A 22,123-nucleotide genomic window follows, 5' to 3' on the forward strand; every position below is an offset into this window, starting at 1 on the left:
TTACCTGTACCTCCAGCTCTAGGGGATTCAACACTCTCTTCTGGACTCCACAAGCTCCTGCACTCATGTGTATACACCCTGACACAGGCACACACAGAGTTTAAAAATAAAAATAAAACTGTTAGCCAGGTGGTGGTGCACGCCTTTAATCTCAGCACTCAGGAGGCAGAGGCAGGTGGATCTCTGAGTTCAAGGCCAGCCTGGTCTACAGAGCAAGTTCCAGGGCAGCCATGGCTACACAGAGAAACCCTGTCTCTAAATAAATAAATAAAGCTGTTTTTAATTACTTAAAAAAAATAGATACTTAGAACATTAACCATTAACCATCTTTGGAGATAATCCTGAGATACTATCAATGGAAGGAAGTTTAGAAACAGCCCAAGACAGCTGGGAAGAGTTCACAGAAAGGCCAGGCAATATCTGGCCTTCAAGGAGGGAAGGACTGGATGAACTATGAGGAAGCAGAAGCAGAGACATGGATCTGGCATGGGGAAGCTAGGCAGTGGCTCTGAGCATGGCATTTGCAGCAGACAGTGGGGAAATTGCCCAGTGTGTTGAAGCTCCCAGGACCCTCAGCCTTTAAGATCCTCAGAGAGGCTTTAGCAGACCTCCATTTCATGGTAGTGTAAAAACATGCTTTAATCTGATTCATAGGAAACTGGAAGGAATATTACACTTAACATCATAATAGAAGTAAAGAGTGTGGCTCTTATCACATGAGAAAATCTGAACACCTGCCTGTTCTGTTCCACCACAAAAATATGTAAGTTGTTGGGGCCCATGACAGTCAGGACATTTATCACGAGAGGGTGACATTTGTCTTCAAGCACTCAGCTCTTCTAACAGGTGTTGGGAAGGATGGCTGCTTCCAGCTTCTAGTCTGGCATCCCTAGCACCTGAACATACTCTCATGAGTGAGTAGGACACCGTGCCTGTTTCCAAACCACAGCCCAGCAGACTCTCATCAAATACACACACACACACACACACACACACACACACACACACACACACACACACACACAAATACAAGTTGCTGAAGAAGCTCTTGAAAAACAGCAAGGCTTTAACTTGGGAAAATCATAGGGCAGACAGGCAAAGCCAGACAAGAACAGAGGAAGCACTCAGTCTCTTCAGCTAAGTGCTTAAGATTGCTAATGTTGGGCCCATCTACTCTAACATAGAAAGAACAAGCCTGGTTCTCAGCAGCCGCCCGCCTCTGGTGGCTAACCACCCGTAACTCCTAGGGGTGTGGGTAGATACCCTCTTCCAGCCTCTGCAGGTACCTGCACTTACAGATACACACAGAGATATACAACTGAAAAGAAAATACAACCAGCCTGAATGTTCACCGACAGATGAATGGGTAAAGAAAATGTGGTGCACATACACAATGGATATTTACAGCCATAAAAAGGAAAACATGCCATCTACAGGAAAATGAACAGGACTGGAGATCATAGTTAAGTGAAATAAGCCAAATTCAGGAGGTGGAAAGATATAGTACATGTCACTTTTCTATTACTGAGACAAAACACCATGACCAAGGCAACTTATAAAAGAAAACATTTAGTTGTGCTCACAGTTTCAGAGGATTAGAGTCCATGGTGATGGAGCAAAGGCATGGTGCCAGGAACAGTAGAGAGCTCACATCTTGATCCATAAGCAAAAGGCAGAGAACACACTGGGAATCACATAAGTCTTTTAAAACCTCAAAGCCCGCCTCCAGTAACACACCTCCTCCAATGAGACCACACCTCCTAATCCTTCCCAAACAGTTCCACCAACTAGGGACCAAACATTCAAATAGATGAGCCTATGGGGGCCATTCTCATTCAGACCACCACACATGGCAAGGAAGTCATGATGGCCAGAGCTTGGGGCATCTGTATCTGGGAAGCTGGGATGAATGCTTATGCTCCCCTAACTTTCTTCTTTGTATGCAGCACCCCAGCCCAGGGAATGGTGCCACCCATATTTAAGGGCGTTGTTCCCACCTCAGTTAACTGAATCCAGATAATCCCTCACATACATGCACAGAGACTTGTCTGCTATGTTATTCTAGACCCTACAGATTGAAACTAAGACTAATCAACATGAGTGTTGAAATCCTTACCTCCAGTAAAATGGTATTCAAGAGTAAGATCTTTGAGAGGTCATGAGTGGGTCGTGAGGGTATAGTGCTCCTGAGCAAAACTAGTGTTTACTTGAAAGAAGTTCCTGGGAGGTCCTTTACTCATGTTCTACCATGTAAGGATAGAAGGAGAAACAGCAGCCTGCCCTCCAGAAGAAGGCTTGCCAGAAGCGGACTATGTCTGGACCTGTTCTGACTTCCAGCCTTATAATATGTTGTCATAGCAACCTGAACTAAGATGAACTAGGAAAGGAATCACATCACTTTAAGAGACGTGCAGAAAACTATTTCCATTCTGAATTAATCAAATGAATTATCACTCCATCACTGGCTGTCCCGAGGCAATAAGCCATATGAGAAGTTAATATAAGAGCTACAGTTTTTCTTATCTGGGACACTCATGCTCTGAATTTTCAAAATCTGCCACTGGACCAGCAGGAGAGCTCAGTAGGAGAAAGCGCTTCCCGTCTGATGGTGTAAGTCTGGTGGCCGGAGTTCAGTTCTGGAACCCACCCACGTACAGGTGAAAGAAAGGAACTAAATGTGCAAAGTTGTTCTCTGACCTCCACACTTGCACCATGGCAAACGTGTGCACATGTATATATACACGCACTGGTACCCACACATAGACATACAATAACAATAACAAATTATTTTGGCTGGCTGTGGTTTTCCTCTCAGTGTCCTTTAGCTCTTCACCTTCTTCCCTTTCAGCTGCAGGTGTGGTGGCTTACACCTGCAATCCCAGCACTCCAGGCAGAAGCCAGGGAATCTTCACAAGGTCGAGCCCCGTCTGGTCGACATAGTGAGTTCCAGGCCTGTAGTAGGACTTTCTTGTCAGACCACCAGCCCCCAAATAATGACATGGAGACTTATTATTCATTTTGAAAGTTTGGCCTTTAGCTTAGGCTTGTTCACAACTAACTCTCGTAACTTAAATTGCCTGTTTCTATTCATCTTTGTTTTGTCCCGTGGCTTTTTAACCGTTCCTCCATTCTGTGCTTGTCTGACTTCCTCTGTGTCTCGCTGGTGTCCCTTCTCCTCCGCCCAGAGTTCCTGTTTCTGCTCACAAGTCTTGCCGATTCTCTCCTGCCTAGCTATTGACCATTCAGCTCTTTATTAAACCAGTTACAATGACACATCTTCACACAGTATACAAATATCCTGAAACATGGGCCACCCAGGGCTATATAAAGTGATCCTGTCTCAAAAATCACCGGGGGATTTCAAGGTTATTTAGACAGGAGGAACAGTGTAGGTCTAAGAAGCCCATTGGATTTTGACCCTGACTAGTGTTTCTGGCAACGTGTGACTCTGAAATGGACTCATATTTCAGAAATTTGTGAAATGCACATTTTTCTAAGTAACAAGAGTCACTGTGTAAAAGAACTTAGAAAACCTTTTGCTAACAGGAAAGACAGTGTGGTTTACATGATGTACATCTGTCATTATTACTTTTTGTTTTCCTCAGATTACACTAACACCACTTATTACAACTTAACCATCCAAGTCACCTTGCCTGAGCATAAAGCTTCATAGGGCGTTGAAGTTATTTGGGTAGAGATTAAATGATTTGTGTTCTCTCTCTCTCTGTCCCCATTCCCCTCTCTCCCTCTGCCACTGAGGTATTACCCCCCAGCTCACATTGCAACAGCCTTAAAGAGCAGACCTCTTACTCAGTACATTCATGCTTAAAATAAATGAGACTTCTTTTCCTAGACGAGGGGAGGGGTAGAGAGCTTATTCTCAGTGCTAACACTCTGTACTTGGCTCAAACAAAGAAGACTTCAGAGTCACAAAGGGTTTGACCCTAGGACAGTCTAAAATCTGCCCCAGACAGAAGCAGACGCAAATTAACAGTGTTTCCACACTATTCCTAGACTCAACATTTTGGAAACTTTTAGTGTCCTTCTATCTGACATTTACAGAGAAATTCCAAAAATGTCCAGTAAAGCAGGCTTTGAAAGCAGCTCTCTTTATCTGCACTGTCCATTTAGACATAACCAGTGAGTGTAGTTCAGCGCTGGCCCTAACAGCACAGCACAGAGACCTCATCGATGAGTTTAACTGAGCTGAGGAACCCAAGACAAAGGAAGAAAGTGTTTATGGGGCCTCATTAACAGTTCTGAGACAGCTTCTCCCTCCACACTATTTCTGCCTTCAAGAATAGACTTTATACTGGCTTCTTTATATTGCTAGGTTCAAGGAAGCCAGAGAAATCTCCAAAGACACCGCATTGCTCTAAATACGTCTTTGGAAACAGAATGGGAGTGGCAAAGGGGGTATACTTTAAACAGAAGCGTCAGCTTGCAAATCCCCTCTGGAGCAGACTCTCTGGCTTGGGCTCTCAGAAGACCCACATACAAAAGTCAAACAAATACGTACTCACAGTTGAGGGTCAAGTTCACAGGAGAAAAGCAGCTGTGAGTATGCCTCTAGAAAAATAAAAAGAACATGCTTGGGCTCTGTGTTGGTTACTTCTCTCCTTCACTGTGAGGAAACACCTAACAGAAGCAGTCTGAGAGAAGAAAAGCTTACCTCTGTTCACAGTTAGAGGGTGATGGTCTGCCATGGTGAGAGGAAGCACGCAGGCAGGGTTAGCGGACCTGTGAGCAGGTTGGAATTGGCCATCTACAATAGAAGAAGCATAAGATGGAGAGATGGTCACGTGGCAGCAGAAAAAGCAGGCTGGATCCAGGAATGGGTTTATCTTTAAGTATCTTTAGGTTTTTTTTTCATTTTACATACCAGTTCCCCCATCCCACCCTATCCCCCATGTCCCCCAAGCCCACCCTGTCCACTCTTCAGAGAGGGTAAGGCCTCCCTTGGGGAGTCAACAAAGTCTGACATACTAAGTTGAGGCAGGACCAAGCCCCTCCCCCTTGTGTCAAGGCTGAGCAAGGTGTCCCACCCTAGGGAATGTGTTCCAAAAAGCCATTTCATGGAGTGGGACTTATCCCAGGTGCATGAAATGGCTGTCTGGTTGATTTTTAAGAGTAAAAACTTTAACACCAGTTATGGTGGTGCGTGCCTTTAATCCCATCTCTTGGGAGTCAGAGGCAGGTGGATCTTTGTGAGCTCAAGGCTGGTCTACATAGCAAGTTCCAGACCCTGTCTCAAAAATAAACAAATGAACAGATAGACAGACAAACAAACAAACAAATAAATAAACAAACCGAGCTTTAAATTAAAACCTACTTCTGAGAACAAGTAGGTTTTTTTCTACATTGATTCCAATGAACTACCAGTCAACACCAGTGCCCATCAGTCTGACACAGCCAGGGACACCTCACACAGACCAAGGACAGCAAAACTCCCCCTGAGATCTTTTATAGCCGGGGAGAAAAAGGAGCCCCCAGCCTAGGGCAACTCACCAAGTAGAGTAGAGTAGTGACTCATGTGCCTGGGGAGAAGGCAATGTAAGAGTTCCTGGTGCTGTGGAATATTATTTTAAGATGTGTTACAGTTATCTATGCTGTGGAACATTTGTTTAATGATGCAAAGATGTGTTGCATTCTTTTATGCTGCGTTTATTTAACTCTGTGAAGCTATGTGAGCTCAAAAAAAGGATGGTGACCCAAGAAGATGGATTCTCAAAGATAAGCAAGCCCTCAACAAATAAAATTTATCTCTGTTCGTGGGGCACCCCAAAAGTTCTGGAATCCATGAGTAAAAAGTTTTGTAGAACACCTGGCATGGGAGCTAGTGGTATAAAGGTGCCTCTGTGGGACACGTAAGGTGTGTGCTGGTGGTACAGAGGTGCCTCTGTAGGACACCTAACTTGGGAACTGGCCATATAGAAGTGTTTCCTCTTGCTCCCACCCTCTGGAAACTCCCTGTGTGGAGGCTGAAGGAAATGTCTCCTGTTGAAAGCTGTCTTCCCACCACTCTTAGGCCTTGTCCTCTAGAACATCAATGTCTTTGTAGATCAACCAAGTCAGGGACACAAAGCTGAGACTTCCCAATTGCTGGTTCCACATGTAACTCTGCATTGACTGTGATAGTGTATTTGGAGCTTAGGCTGTATTGCTAACCAAAATGAGAAAAGTATTCAAATGCTGTTTAATCCTGTCTGAGAATACATAGGTATGTTGTAACCCATCAGGCCACTGACATATGATCTATCTCCATCCTCACATGGAGCCCTATACAGACACATACTTAAATAATCCCATCTTTCCTGCCTGAGGGAAAAAAAAAAAAACCAGCCTGGTTCTGCCCCACCCCTTTCCTTTTTGTTTAAAGAAAATGTATAATTTCATCAACTCAGTCTCCTGTTTCTTCATAAACAGCAGGGCAAATTAAGTCCAAGCCTGGTTGGCAGTGGCTCTCTTGAGACAGACTTGACCCCTCAGGGCACTGTGAGCTGTAGTTAGGAATGGCTAATGCTGGTGACACCAAAAACACTCTTATTTTTAGCAGAGACACTTTGATACTACAGTCCCAGCAGCAGACTCTTCAGAGACCCTAAGGAGAGCAGTTCTGTCTCTGGTATGGCATCTTGTTCAGTGCTGGGTGTTGTGGTCACATGGTCCCTGGGGTCCTGCACACTGGGCCATGCTCAGCCTGCAGCTAGCACTGTGTTCAGGCTTCACTGTTTCCAGGTAGTTAGACTTATGGGGAGAAGGGTGTCATGGGAGGTTGGTGGTGTAAAGTCCATCAATTTACTATTGTTCAATTTGCATTTGCTCTTTCCATTAATCCTCAACTCACCATGGGAACAGGAGAAACAGACTGGAGAATGATTCCCCCCAAGTTCTCTTGCAGTATGATCAGGAGCCCCACACCCTCAGCTATGGGAAAAGGGGAGCATCAATGGCAGGGAACCACACAGATGGAGGCCAAGGCCACTTCCAGTGCAGAAATTTGACTCTGTAAATGGGCCTCTTGCATACATCCACCCAGCCCCTCCACAGTGAAACCCATTCACACAGAGGAGCCAGAATTAACTATTCAAAATAGTTGAGGATTGGCACTCACCTGCTTAAAGCCAAGCTGTGGCTTCCCTGTCACTGTGTAAAGAAGAGCTCCCGCCTGCCCTGCCAGAGGGGCTTGTACCTAGCTATCCATGCTCCTCTGCCTCCACCACCAGCCTCATCTCTCCACCCACCCCTCCATCACCTGTCTCCTGTGCACCCGACCCCAGCCAGTTTCCTCCTCTCCTCAAATTATTTGACCAATCTGACCTCACATATTCTGTTCCCCCTGCTGGGACCAGCTGCCTCATTCATCTACGTCCTTCTGGCTGATATGACTGCCTTGCAGAGGCCTAATCCTTGGCCTTTACCTCTATAAGATTGGAGCAGACAAGGACCCCTTGCTATTCTCATCCAGTGTTTTGAATACTCCTTCCTGGGATTCATGGTGGTTCAACAATGGCACAGATAGATGGCTATGTGGTTAGGTGCCCACTGCCTGCCTCCCTGTAGGTCAGACACTCCAAGCATCTGGGGATGGTTCTGATGAAGCTAGCACAAAGCCAGATAGAAATGGATGAAGGATCAGGTAACACAGCCTGGGTTTCAGCTTCCCACTCCCCCAGTGTCTCTCTGGCTGCCATTAAGGTCACGCACCTTAGCATCTTCTTGCTAGACTCAGACCAGGGTTAAGGAGTTAGCCTCTTTCTGGCACCACCTTTCTGCTCAGAAATTCCACCTCTCAGCTCCAGCCAGTAAGAAAGTGCAAGAAACTGGTACTTTTGCAAGCAAGATGCATGTTCTGCTGAGCCACCTGCATCAGGTTTGGAGGGTACCAGCAACCTGTTCCTCCACTTCCACTTACTAATGAGGACTTGAAGGGTTTCTCCTGACCAACATGGTCAGAAGGAAGCCTTTAGCATAGGCTTTGCTAGGTGCCAGGGTTACCCATACCAGGAAGTAGACTCTTGGATCCTTGGCAGGACACTCAGTCCCCACCCCTCCATCCCTTGAACAGAGCATCAGTCATCAGCAAAGAGGAATAGTCACACTCCCAAGCTGCTGTGCATAGTAAGCCCTGACTTCAGAAGGACATTTGAGACATAATAACTTCAGACTTAAAGCAATATTGATAGAATCTAGCCACATAGTACTTTTTCCAACTCTCATTGGGAAAGCAGCATTTCCAATATTTCCACTCTAAATATTTCACTTCTAACATGGCCCAGCAATTGATGGCCACAAAAAGATAGAGTAAGGCCTCCCAGGCACAGGAGGTAAAATGAGGTGAGAGAACCATTGTTAAAATGGGTGTGATTTGAAATGGAGATGGGATATGTTTAAATAGCAAAACTTCTTGGAGACATAATTAAGCTAACACAGGCAGCCTGGAATGTTTTCATATGTAAAAAACGATAATGAAGATTACCAGCCCCTGCCCATCCTGGGGGATCGTCTGAGAGCAGCATATGAGGAAACTTCTGGAATTAAAGCCCTTTAACAGAAAACATGTGCTCGGGCATCTCTTGATGATAATATGTTACAGAAATCAAGAGCTGAGATGAAGAAACCCCAGTGTGACATGTAAACCGGCCACTCCAGACTTCAAACACTGTGAGGCAAGAACAGTTCAGGAGGCTGCTTTAGATTCATCTCCCTTCCCTTCTGCAATTCTTAAAAACATCTGTCTCCTTATCTTCCTATGTGATGGATGAAGCAACCAGAAACATAAGCACCAACTCTCAGGGAGGTCAGGCTCAAAACTATTTTCCTACTAATATTTAGTCAGAGGGTCAGAGGAATGAGCCCTTGACAGGGTAAGAAAACCTTAATCAAAGAACAGAGATCGGATTTTCACTTTTCAGGTGAGGGATGCGAAGACTGAAGGCCCCTTGGGGAGACAGCTTTTATCTTTTAAGGATTTGTTTAATTTTTTTTTTTTTTTACTTAGGTGTGTGGGTGTGTCATGTGTCTGTGTCTACACACTTGTGTGGAGGTGCCTGTGGAGGCCAGAAGAGGGCACTCCAGATCCTCTTGGCCTGGAGTTACAAGTGGTGGTGAGCTATCTGATGTGGGTGCTGGGAACTGAATTTGGGTCCTCTGCAAGAGCAGCAACCCTCTCTCAACAGCTAAGCCTTCCCTCCATCCCTCTTCCAGCTTTGAAAACAGTCTGTGTCCCCACTGTCCCCAGCATCCCAACCCCAAGGACTCCAACAGCTATTGTTCTCTCTTAGAATCCATGAAGTACACAGAGCCCTTCCTCCAGTCTCCTGGAAGTCACAGGCAGACCTGGTTGCCAGACACCCATAAGACATAACACTATAGCATCCTTCTTCCTGAAACTCTCTTCTGTGAGGGAATTTCATGTTCTTCTCCCCATTTGCAGGTCTGTCGTTAGCCCCCTACCCTCTAACTATTGGTTGTTTATAGACCTCCTTTGCAGCTGCCCGAAGCTGACCCTCACATTGCATCTCACTGCCTGATTCCAAGCTTCTTCCTTCCTGAAGTACTTACCTCATCTCTGGTTTCCCTAGGTTCCAGCCACCTCCCACCCCCCCCCCATCTCCTGACTGTCCCCAAAATTGTAGCCTAAAGGATGAGTCTGTCATGTCCTCTCCTCCCCCCCACCCCAGCATTCTCCTGAGGTTGCTCTTGGCCCTCACGATAGAATCCAAATTTCTCAGCTTTCCCTTCCCAAGCAGGACCCTGCTGGCTAGCCCAGACCCTACCCCACTGTCCCCTACCGACACCCTTCTCGCCAGCTGCTCTGGCAGGAGTCAGACCCTGGCCTCAGCCTTGGCCCTTCAAGTTGACTGCTCTGTCCACGTGGGATGGAGACGGCCCCTCTCTTCATCACCGCCTCTCTCATCCTTACCCTTCCTGTGTGCCCAAGACAACTCTTTCTCCCATGTGACCCACATCCGCTAAGCCTCCCAGGGCATCTCTCTCTGCCATGTCCAGTGCCGGCCGTTTGTGCTTCCTGTTTCATGGTTTAATTGATCAGTTTCGATCATGGCTTACCCTTTCCTTTGGCTTTTCAGGAAACAAAGCAGAACTTTTAGCTTTGTTGGTGGTCCCCCTTTGTTTCAGTGTTTGGTATTCTTGTGTTTCCTCCATTCTTCTGTGTTTGCTTCGTGGTTAGCTTTCCAGGTGCTTCAGAAGAAAACAGCCCGATGACTTTTTTTTTTCATACCATATCCTTCTTTTTTTAAAACAAGTGAAAACATCCCCTAAAGTACAACATTCTGTACGTTTTGATATTGTAGGACTTTGGTTGAGCTTTATTCTTTGGTTATGTTCTATTGAAATGTATTTCCTTTTTTAAAAAATTTATTTATTTTGAGAATTGCATACAATGTGTTTTTATCATATTCAACCCCCATTCCTTCTCCAACCCCTCCAAAATCTACCCCACTCCCCTACCCTCCTCAATTTCATTATTTGTTTGTTCATTTTTAATACTACAAGGAGTTCAATTGTGCTGTCCATACAGTCCTGGGGGAGGAGCTAGCCACTGTAGCCTGATGGGCACTCCAGGGGCCACACCCTTAATGACAACTGTCTCTCCCTCTTAACTGTTAAATGCATGGTGTTTATCAGGCTACCTTCTGTCATTTAAATCCTTTGAAACTGTCGGTGTTTGCATCAGTGCCAGGGGTATGGTAGAGTTGGGCAGTGCTCACCATGAGCATTGCAAACATGTTCTCTGTCTCTTAGTATGTCTAGGCGAGCATCTCTGGCTTTGGCATCTTTCTCAATATTTGTCAGTCTTGTTTAAATGTTGCCTGCTTGTTCTCTTGGTTGCTGAGAGATCCACTGACTCTGTAACAGTGAGAAATGACTTTTTTAATTTAAGCAACTTTTTGCCTTCAAGTCACTATATTTTAACCAGCTTTTATTTGTGTGCTGACTACCCAGTATAACTCCTTCTGATCTTTATTCTCAAACAATTTTATCCTCATATTTTAGCACGGGCCTTGAGAACAGAGCATCATTTAACTTTAAGTTTAATCAAGAATGAAAGCCTTTGATTTTTATAATGGAGTCTGCAAGCTATTACATTTAACTGGTGATAAATTTAGCTTTAAACCATTTTATAGCAATCTGTTTGCTGCACCCACTTCCTGCTCTTTCTCTTTTCTTGTCTTCCTTTGAAGTGAGATTTTTATCATTCCATATTTATTTGAAAATTTTTACATTTTTACTGTATTTTGATAGTCACCTTGGATATTTAGCTTATCACAGTTTAGTGATAAATCCAACATTCTGATAGTGCCCACATGCAAACACACACATATGCACACACATGAGCACACACATGAACACACACATGCATGCATACATACATGCCGACATGCACCTGCACACATACACATATGCACACACACACACCATAAGATGTGGGTCATTTTATAAACATGGGGTTCGATTTGCTTTACTGATATTTCATCATTTCCTTTGCTTTTCTTTTCTCCTCAATCCCTAACCTACCACTTAGAATTCTTCTGTCTCCACCTAAAGAACGGTCTTCACTGTTCTCTCATTGAATTCTTCTGGCAGTAAACCCCTGGTTTGTTGTCTACACAGCCTGCATTTCATCTGCTTGAGAATCTTCCTACTGAGGATGACGGTCAGTGTTAACAATTATTTCTTCTACTCATCTGAAGACAGTGTGCTGAAGGCTTCCTGCTACTTCCCTAATACTACTATTTTTGCTTTTTATTTCTTTGATTTATTTTATGACTTTTTCATGATGGGATCAAACCCACAGCCTCACACAAGCTAGGCAAGTGCGGACCCAACCATTGAGCTACACCCTCAGCCTGGACATTTTTCAAGCAATCTTTCTTTTATCTCTCTAATACTTCTTGGGGTGTAATTGTTTAAAATTTCACTGTAACATTTTTCACTTGTTTCTACTAGAATTCCTGGAGCTTTTAAATCTGTAGATTCTGATGCCTTAGGGGAAAATTCTCAGCCACTGTTTTTATCAAGCATCAGTTAAGTCCAAGACTCCTCCGGAATATCCAAGTGAACAAACACGAAAGCTTCTCACTGTCTTCTATATGTCTACCATTTGTTGCTACCTTTTGCCATTGTGTGTTCTTTGTATGTTTCCTTCTGAACAACCCTTCAAGTTCACTAACCTTTCTTCCACTGTGTCTTGTGAAAAGGCATAAACTGTAAGCTGTTGAAATGATCCGCTGAGTTAATGTGTCTGCAGATTCTGCAGTGTTGCTTTGTTCTTGCTTGAATCTACTATGTCACTTTTTGTGGTTCCAAATATTCTGCTAACTTCCTCACACTTATCTTCTCTGTCACTGAAAGTATGAAGTATGGTTTCTGCACAGCCGCTCACCACTGTCCCTCTGTTTGGAACCTTCCTGACGGTGTTTCCACTGCTTCTTCTTTTCATTGATTCATTTGCAGGTGTGTTAGCACCTCAAGTGCCCAATGTTTTGTGATGTCTGTTTTACTGTGTGCTTGAGGCTATGCTTTTAAAACTGCTTACAGAGGGGCCAGCAAGATGGCTCAGTTGGTAAAGGTGCTTGCCACCAAATCTGATGACCTGAGTTCAATCCCCAAGACCCATGTGATAGAAAAAGAGAGCTGACTTCTGCAAGTTGTTCTCTGACCTCTACACAGGTACTATGGCATGTGTCCCCACACACTAAATAAATAAATGAAAAAACATTATTTATTAAAAAATTATTTTTTGAAGCAGACACTCATTTAGTCCATGCAGGTTCTTGAAATATGTGCCAAGGATGGTGTGGTGGTATTGTGTTCCCCAAAATGTTGTGTACCCTAATAAACTTATCTGGGGTCAGAGAACAGAAGAGCCACTAGATATAGAGGCCAGAAAATGGTGGCGCACATGCCTTTAATCCTATCACTTGTGAGGCAGAGATCCATCTCGATCTCTGTGAGTTTAAAGCCACACTGGAAACAGCCAGGCATGGTGACTCACGCCTTTAATCCCAAGAAGTGATCCTTTAATCCCAAGAAGTGATCCTTTAATCCCAGGAAGTGATGGCAGGAAGCAGAAAGGTATATAAGGCTCGAGGACCAGGAACCAGAGCTGGTTAAGCTTTTGGGCTTTTGAGCAGCACAGTTCAGCTGAGATTCATTTGGATGAGGACTCAGAGGCTTCCAGTCTGAGGAAACAGGATCAACTGTGGAACTGGCAAGGTGAGGAAGCTGTGGCTTGTTCTGCTTCTCTGATCTTCCAGCGTTCACCCCAATACCTGGCCCTAGGTTTTGTTTTTATTAATAAGACCTTTTAAGATTCCTGCTACAGGATGGCCTTAAGTTCATAATTAATAATAAGTCCCCATGTCATTATTTGCAGGCTGGCAGTCCAAAGATAGTCCAACAAGAAAGCTTGCTACATTTGGCACCCAACATGGGCCACATAAATCCACATAGGGCCTGAAAAAGCTAGGAGAAAAAGAAGGTTATGAGTCAGCTCAGTGCTCACAGCATACAGAGGGATGGCTCTTTTAAGAGGACCTGCTACTGAGCACTTGAATGGGATTTATGAGCAGCAGGCAGGGTACTTCTTGGTGGCAGAAGACTAGGTGGAGGTGCCTACCAGAACTGGGACAGATAGATTAGCTTCAGACCAGGGCCTGCAGGCATGAGACTCCACTCTCACTGACCCAAAGTGGGGGGAGACAGTTGCCAGGCCATGTGATAAGCAGAGTCATTGCTTAGCAGTTTAAGGTTTGGCTCACATGGTCAGAGAAAGCTACAGACATGCAAAAAGTCAAGTCCAGACTGAGAAAAACCTCTAAATAGATATAGTATGCTTTAAAATGTACTTAGATGCTAAAGAAAGAAAAGAAAATTTGTATGGATGGTTATAAAAAATAGTTTAAAAATAATAAAGTCAAGTCTTTAAAGAAAGAGTAAAGCAATATAAAAGGAAAAAGCCAAGTAAAGATGGGAAATACATAGGGTGTCTGGATCCTGTATGGTGCTTTGTTGACTTCAAATTTATTTTAATGCTAATGAGCAAAAAACAATAGCTACTGAGAGATATTGGACTATGAAAGCTGCTAAATTAAACCAAACTATATATTTTAAGAATGTCTTAACTTCAGAATGGAAGTCAGAAAATGTTGTGTTGGAGGAAATAAATAGTTATGGTTCTCTTCAAAATTAATGAAGACCAGATTTGATTGGGGGAGACCTCCTGAAAATCTTGGCTACAAACATTAAAAAAAAAAGAAAAAGAAAAGAAAAGAAAAACTACAAGACAGGTGACGTATATACTGATCCCTCAACATGGGAACAGCTCTGAGACTGGATGAGACATGATAAATCTTGTTGCCTACAGAGTCCTCATGACTTATTATTACATGCCATCCTTTCATATGGCATGGATGGAGGTTTGGTTATACAGTCTAAACAGACTTATAAAGTTAACAGATGACTTTTACCTACTCAAACGTAAATCAAAAAATCATCATAGCTGACTTGTGCATATACACATTCCATATTTGTGTTAATGCAGATATATATATATATATTATCTTTAAAAGTTTATGTGTTTTCAGAAACAAAAAGGACCAGACACTAATGAAGATAAATACCCCAGGTGACCCAGGCCCTCAGAATGCCTCTGTTGTACTTTCCTCAAAATTCTACATTCAAAACAACTTCAAAGCTGCTAGATGAGACAGTCTAGCCTCACAGACTACTCCAGTCAGGACTTCAGATAAGCTCTGCACTTTTCCATCACACAGAGACTGAAAAATAATACTGCTAGCTCTCCCAGGATTTGGTCATTATCCCAATTTTCTCAGAGTCCCCTAGAGATGCCATCACCCCCAGACAACAGGAAGCATTCTAAAGAACACAACACCCACATTCCCAAGAGGTGGGGTGGATGGTTTTTGGTCATTCAATGGTTTATGGATGTTTATCATCATTTAGGGTGGTTGGTTATAAGTTGTTGTTGGTCATGGTCATGGAGAAAGCTGAGCAAAGGAGATTAGATTCAGGGATCTCATTCTGAAAAGAAAAGAGGGGATATAGAAGTGATTGGATAAAAGAATAGATTATTAAATCTACTCTTAAACTAAAAATTTAACTACTAGTCTTTATTATATTTTACACTGGTATAGATTTTTGTATATTGATACAAACTTAAGGGTTTTTTGTTATATTGTGTATATGTTTCTACTCTTGTTTAAGGTATTGTTTCTATGCAGCTCATTTAACAATGTGATGTAAATTTCTAGTCCTTAAAAGATATTATTATAAACAATTTAGGATAATTAAAAAAATGAAGGTTAATAGTCATCTATAGCAATCAAATCTGTAGTCATGTTAGGTATGTTTTCAAGGTCAAACAGATATATTTTAGATAGATAGGTAATCTTCAAACACTTCAAAGACCTACAGAGTACGGCATTTAAGATGTTTTACTAACATAAGGATTTTCATGACAGTGAGACACATCTGCTCCTGGCAGCAAGAATTTACTTCAAAAAGGGATGATGGGAATCAAAGAACCTCCATATGAAGTCTGCTTTCTATGTGGCAAAGCTAGTCATTTGGGCAAGAAACTGCCCTTGCCTTGACTGCTGTTCAAATTTGACAAGAAAGACACAAAAAAGGCAACTGCTAAATTTTGCCAAGACAAGGTAGGACAGTCCTTCAAAATGTTGCTTCACAAAAAAGTCTATCAGATATTCTAGGCCTGTAGGCCAAAGATTGATGCCCCGATGTTGCAGAGGAACCTTGGGTGACTGTCCAGGCAGCCAGATATCTTTGTCATGTCTATAGCTTTAGAAGTTGCTTGCTTTGCACTTCCTGTTTACTCAGGTAATAGTACACCCTTCTCTGGTCTCTAATGGAGTTGAAGATGAGATAGTTATAGTTTTATAATTTCCCTTGTTACCAAATTTTTTAAAAACTTACATAAGAGGTATAAAATGTATAAGGTTGAGAAACGTAAAAGCTTATGTTGTTTATCTAAGAAGATGTTTTAAGGTCTAAAAAGATATTCTTTTAGGATGGTAATACAAAATATGATAGAAAATGGTTTAGGTATAAAACTTCAAACTCACTAAGATAGAATAGTTAATAAAGTAATCTCCAAATTTGCCAAATACATATGGACTAAACATTGTGAATGTAATTCTTACCTAATAATTGTTCTTATTGTATATAGTTTTATTGTCTTAGAGTTAAAGCCTTTCCTTTTTATTTAAACACAAAGTGGAAGATGTTGTGGGATATTTGTACACTGTGTGAAGATGTGTTGCTGTGACTGATGTAATAAAAAGCTGAATGGACAATAGCTGGGCAGAAGGTATTGGCAAGACTTCCAGGCAGAGTAAGAAAAACTGGGAGGAGAGATTTCACCAGCAGACTTGAAACAAGTTGGATATGCTGTACTAAGAAGTGGTAACCAAGCCACATGAGAGAACAGAGATTAATAGAGGCAAGTTAATTAAGTTATAAGAGCTAGTTAGAAAAAAAGCCTAAGCTAAAGCCAAGCTTTCATAATTAATAATAAGTCTCCATGTTCTGATTTGAGGGCTGGTGGTCCAAAGATAGTCCAATAAGAAAACTTGCTACAGATTTCTGTGGTGATATTTTGTTTGTACTCTTAGCAAATAAAGGTTGCCTGAAGATCAGAAGACAGAGCCAGGCACTAGTTTAAACATAGAGGCAAGGCAGTGGTGGCACACACTTTTAATCTTTGCACTTGGGAAGCAGAGGCAGAGATCTGTCTGGATTTCTGTGAGTTCAAGGCCACACTGGACTACACTAGATTAATCCAGTCTAAAAGAGAAACAGAGCCAGGCAGTGGTGGCACACACCTTTGATTCCAGCACTTGGGATCACACACCTTTAATCCCAGCACTAGGAAGGTTGAAACAGGAAATGACATGGCTGGGTAGAAAAAGGAATATAAAGTAGGAGGAGACAGGAACTCTGGCTGAGGAGTTGGTGAGGTAAGAGGTGGTGGCTGTGGCTTGCTCTGCTTCTCTGATCTTTCAGCTTTCACCCTGATATTATAAGACCAATTAGGATTCATGCAACAAATTTCTATTTGCCCTTTAGTCAACAAAAGTCCTGAGCACCACTCTCTCCTCCCGAGGTTCCTACTGAGTTATTAGCTCATTGCTGCTTTCCAGAAATTTTAATATCACATAAATTTCATTGGTTATTTTAGTGGAATTATAGGTCTGAATTATCTTACCCACCATTAACAGAGAAAAAAAAGGTGTCCTTTAATACTTCAAATGGTGCCCTCATTTTTACATCATTCCTGTGAAGTAAATAACAGGGAATAAATACTGTTCAGATCTAGGGTACAGAGATTCTTGGGAACCCCGAGAGCTGAGTTAAAACTGATGCAACCATGGATACAGGAGTCCCTCTCATGCCCCTCTCTCTCTCCTCACTGCTCATCTATGTAACCACTGCCTCATGAAACCAATTCATCTTACAAACTACCTTTGAATATGTTCTCATTTTTTCATGTTTTCCATCTTTAAAAAAACAAAAGCAATTCTATCCTTGTATATTCAAAGGGTTGGATTTCTTTTCCTTGGGGGAAAAAAGTCATTTGTACCAAACCATGGAGGCTTTGGAAAACAATGTTATATGAGAATCCATCACTCTGATAGTAAGTGGGAAAGCCTCCAAAGCACACTGGAGAAAAAAAAAAAATGCCATTTAGAAAGATGGTCTCTCGCGTTTAAAGTCATAATGATCATGAGTCCCGTGTAACATTTATTGAGACATAAATTTTTGGACTAAAATTTATACTCAATGGAGAAATGTGTTCCGACACCATTTTACCTCACCTTTATTTACCATGTACCTTTTACCATTTGCCTTTATTTTTATAGCTCTCCCACCGGGACTGGTCCACTCACTTAAGAAGTGATACTGAATTACAAGCACTTCCATTCCTCACCTTCCACACACTCAGCATCCCTCCAGATGAGCATCTGTAAGCATCACCCTCCAAAAGCATTCCGCTTTCAGAAAAACACCAAGGAATCAATCAACAGTACTGAGCTTATTACAGCAAAGTTCGAAGTCGGAATTCCCTGAGTTTGGGTGCTTCTCCAATCCTCATGCTGCCTTCAGAGCCTTCAGTCTTACAGACTACCATGTTTTCCTTTCCAATGAACACAGGTGCACAATAGGTAAATTCCTACATGACAAGAAGCCAGACAACGTCCTACAAATAAAGATACTTGTACATGGTGAGACAACACAATAAATTTTAAGGTCTGTTCATCTCCTCTTCATATTCCTACTATAAAGTGACCAAAAAATTCTAATGAGTGTCTCCAAGGTGAATTCCATTGTGATGAAAACCAAATCTATGAAGAGATATGAGGCACATTCTAATGCATTCAAGGCTAACCGGTGGACCTGGAAGTGGGGGTGGGAGGTAATTTCTCTATGAGGAGGTCAAACATAAATGTATACAAAGAAACTTACAATCTGTTTGATGAAACACATCTGGTCTGATCAGCACAGAAAAAAAATGTCCTCCTTGGAACTCTTTGGTCCTGCATCACAGTATACGCCTGCTGCATGGTCCTATGAGGTGGCACCTGCTGCATGGTCCTGTGAGGCTGGCTGGGTTTCCTCTACTGGGCACTCTACTGGAGTTGCTCACAATGAGCTGGATGCTCAGCTGACTGACAGCAGGAAGTTCAAGAGCAAGCAGAAGCCCCGGGGGTGGGGGGTAGGGAGTGGGGTTAGGAGGGTCCTGTGCTCCTTCAAGCAGCATTAGGAGGCATCTGTCATGCTCACAAGCATCTGTGGATGCTTATGTGCTCCAAGCTAGACAGGTGGTTGTAGGTGATCCCTGCCCTTTCCGGGCTCCATGCTCACCAACTCTAGGTAGCATCTCAGCTCAAGAGCCACATCCATCATTTTCCTTTTCTCTGTCATTCCCCCAAGCAAAACACAAAGCAGGCGTCAGCAGAGGAACTGTCATGGCTCCTGGTTTTCAGTGGGGTGCCAGACTTCTGTGTGCTCCTAGTGATGCTGCCCAGACCTCTAGTACTCAGGGGAGTAGGCTACACGTGTACTAAAGGAAGATCCTAGGGTCACTCTGAGTGACAGACACACACCAGGCTGTGGTTAACACAGTCCACTTCTTCAGAAGGACCTTCTGTTGCAGCCAACCTTCTTCACCTTCTAGATCTTGCAGACTTTAACTGACTTTGAATGTTGTACCCCAGACCTATCAGACATACTGTCTCCAAATTAGTTGAGCTGCCCCTCCAAAAGGCCTCTGACTTGCATGTGTTCTCAGCGGGTTATTCCATGCCTAGACAGCCACTAAGCATTGGGACTATGATACAGTGGGACTCCAGGATAGTAGGTTGGAGAGTTGGTGCAAAGGCATACCTGGAAAAGACGGAATTCATCTTCCTGCCAGAGAACCATCTATCCCCAACATATTCTTTGAAAGAGAGTGTCCCAGCCAGAACATGCCCCCAATCTGTTCAGATTCCTCCTCGTCAGACCTGTACTAGCAAGAAATATGGTGAGAAATAAACGAAGACTTCAACACTTCCACCCATAGAGGGTAGGCTCCCCTGCCCCATACCCTTGACCTGTTGCTGATTGCAGGAACCTGGAATGGGAGAGGATGGAGAAGTATGAAGTGAATGCCCTACCCCACCCACTGCTGCCTGGAGAAAATGCCTTGAAAGTACATTGCAGAGTGGATCATTTAGAATGCTCTGTCCAGGGCCTCCCTGGTCCCAGCTTCTGCAGAAAGCAGAGAGCCAGGACTCCTACTGGAGTCATGAGGAGAGTGCCAGCCTCTCTAAAGTGATGCTTTTTCCTTCAGGGAACCAGATTTGGGGAATTGCAGCTGAGCCAGGACGAGCTCCTGCTCCACCCACAGTGTCTGGCCAGGCATTGTGGTGCCCACAGCTTCTTGACCATTACTTCATTACCAAACACTTTGGGTTACCCCTCCCAGCAGCACAGAAAGAAGAGGAGAAGCTAAGGTCCTAGTTCAGACCAGGCACCTCCTCTCCATACCCCTCCCCTCCATGCCCCTCCAATGGGCTCCCAGGAAGTCTACCCTACACTCAGAGCCTGCTCCCTCTCATCATGGATGATAACATAATGGGGCCAGGCATGTACCCGGGTGGCCTGAGGGCACTTTTGTGGTATAGTTCTTCAGCAGGAAGCTTAAGTCCTGATTCCTCAGTGCCAGCGTGTGGAGGGAAAGGCACAGATGTCTTTAGAGGCCTCTCAGGTAGTTCTTAGAAACCCTTGCATCTTCTTGGCTCACTCATCTGCACATACACGGACAAAATACCATACCCTATGCCCACTCAACTCATAGCCATGCTGATATCCACTGTCCAGGCCGTTGGCTACCTATGAGGTCCCTACAGCAGGCTGTGAGAAGATAAGGAGAATGGATTAGGGATGTCCACTTAGATGTGGGTGGACTAGGCTGAGCCAGTCTGGAGGGAATTCCCAAGGCGGTGAATCTACCAGGGTTGCTATTGGGAGACAGTACCTCTAAGCCAAGGTGTTTAGGTTAAAATGGGTCCCTAAAGAGCATCTGAGGATGCAGGATTCCCCTCTTAGAAGCAGATGACAGATAGACTGAATATCAAAAGTATTTCCAGATCAGACAATTCTCATTGTCAGCGAGGGTTTCCTAAATCTTGGGGAAATAGTCACAGTTGTAGCAAGAGAAGTAGCTGAAGGATGGAGTCTTTCTGTGGCAGGTCTCCATAGTCTCAGATTCACCCACTCAGTCCAGCCTAGGCTCCTCTGCCACCCAGGATCACGCACAGTACAAAAAAGTTACAGCCAAGCTCCCACTCTGCCTGAGCATGAGAAACCTGGGAGCTGGACATGAACCACACGTTTGCTGGTGGCTGCCTTTCCTCTGGGCCATATTTCAGCTCCTTCTGGCCACTGTTAAAAGCCAGATTCTAAATCTGCAGTTTCTTTCAGAATTCCGGCTCCTCTTCTCCAGAGTCAGACCAAAGCCAAGCAGAGTCCTGGAAAGAGAAGATCTTAGACTGAGCATGTGAGAATGCTTGATTGGGGATGGTTCGATGGCTCAGTGGTTGAAAATGTCAAGCGTTCACCTTGGCTCTCCTGCTGCAGGCTGGTTTGGGAATTAAATTGGCTCATTAGATTCATTGCTTGAAAACAGTCCATGTGAGTTTTCCCAACACACATACAGAAGCTTTCATGAGCAACAGTGAAGACACTTTCACAAGAGACTCTGGACCTCAAGGCTGTCTTCCTAATGCAGGGCTCCTTCTCCTCACTTCACTCCATGCTCCTACATGGTGCCTGAGCAGCACATGCATCGGGACCAACCCACGGCATGGCATCCGGAGGGGGCTTGTTTCTAGAGGACCGAGATTGCTCATCACTGTTGGCTTGGCTATGGCTGGTTTAGCCCCATTGAGTTACACAGTCTATGAGAGTAGGAACATGGCATGGCCAGTACTGTATTTCCAGGCCTTACGGTGGTGCCCGGACATTGAGGATGTACGTAGTGGTTGGCATTGATTGCCAGCTTGGCAAGGTCTTGAACCATCTAGTGACTCGAGCCTGCAGGAATCACAGTCCTAACTGGCAAAGTGTCAAGGTCGAGGACCGGATTTGAAAAGATAAAGAAGACAGAAAGTTAGGACCAGGAGGTCTTGCACAAGCAAACAGCTTATGCCAAGCAAATTTATCAAGAAGTACAGCATCTTGTATACTACTTTCAGGAGGCAAATGGGCCAAGGTCAGCAGAAAGCTAAATCAAACAACATTGGCAAAGACAACACAGGGTACCTCCGCCTTAGAAATGACAGCCACTGGCCTTCAGAGGGGAAAGCCAGGTTCCCAGGAACCAACACCAGACATTAAAAGATATGCTGGGACTATTCAAGGCCCCCTCAACAGTCCTGTGTAGCTGGAGTTTTTCTCTCCTTCTCCTGCCAAGCCCCCGCAGTCCCACAACCCACATATAAAATAATCACTCAGATGCTTATATTACTTATAAACCATTTGACCGTGGCAGGCTTCTTGTTATCTACTTCTT

Source organism: Onychomys torridus, chromosome 19 (assembly GCF_903995425.1).
Source record: "Onychomys torridus chromosome 19, mOncTor1.1, whole genome shotgun sequence".
Taxonomy (NCBI): domain Eukaryota; kingdom Metazoa; phylum Chordata; class Mammalia; order Rodentia; family Cricetidae; genus Onychomys; species Onychomys torridus.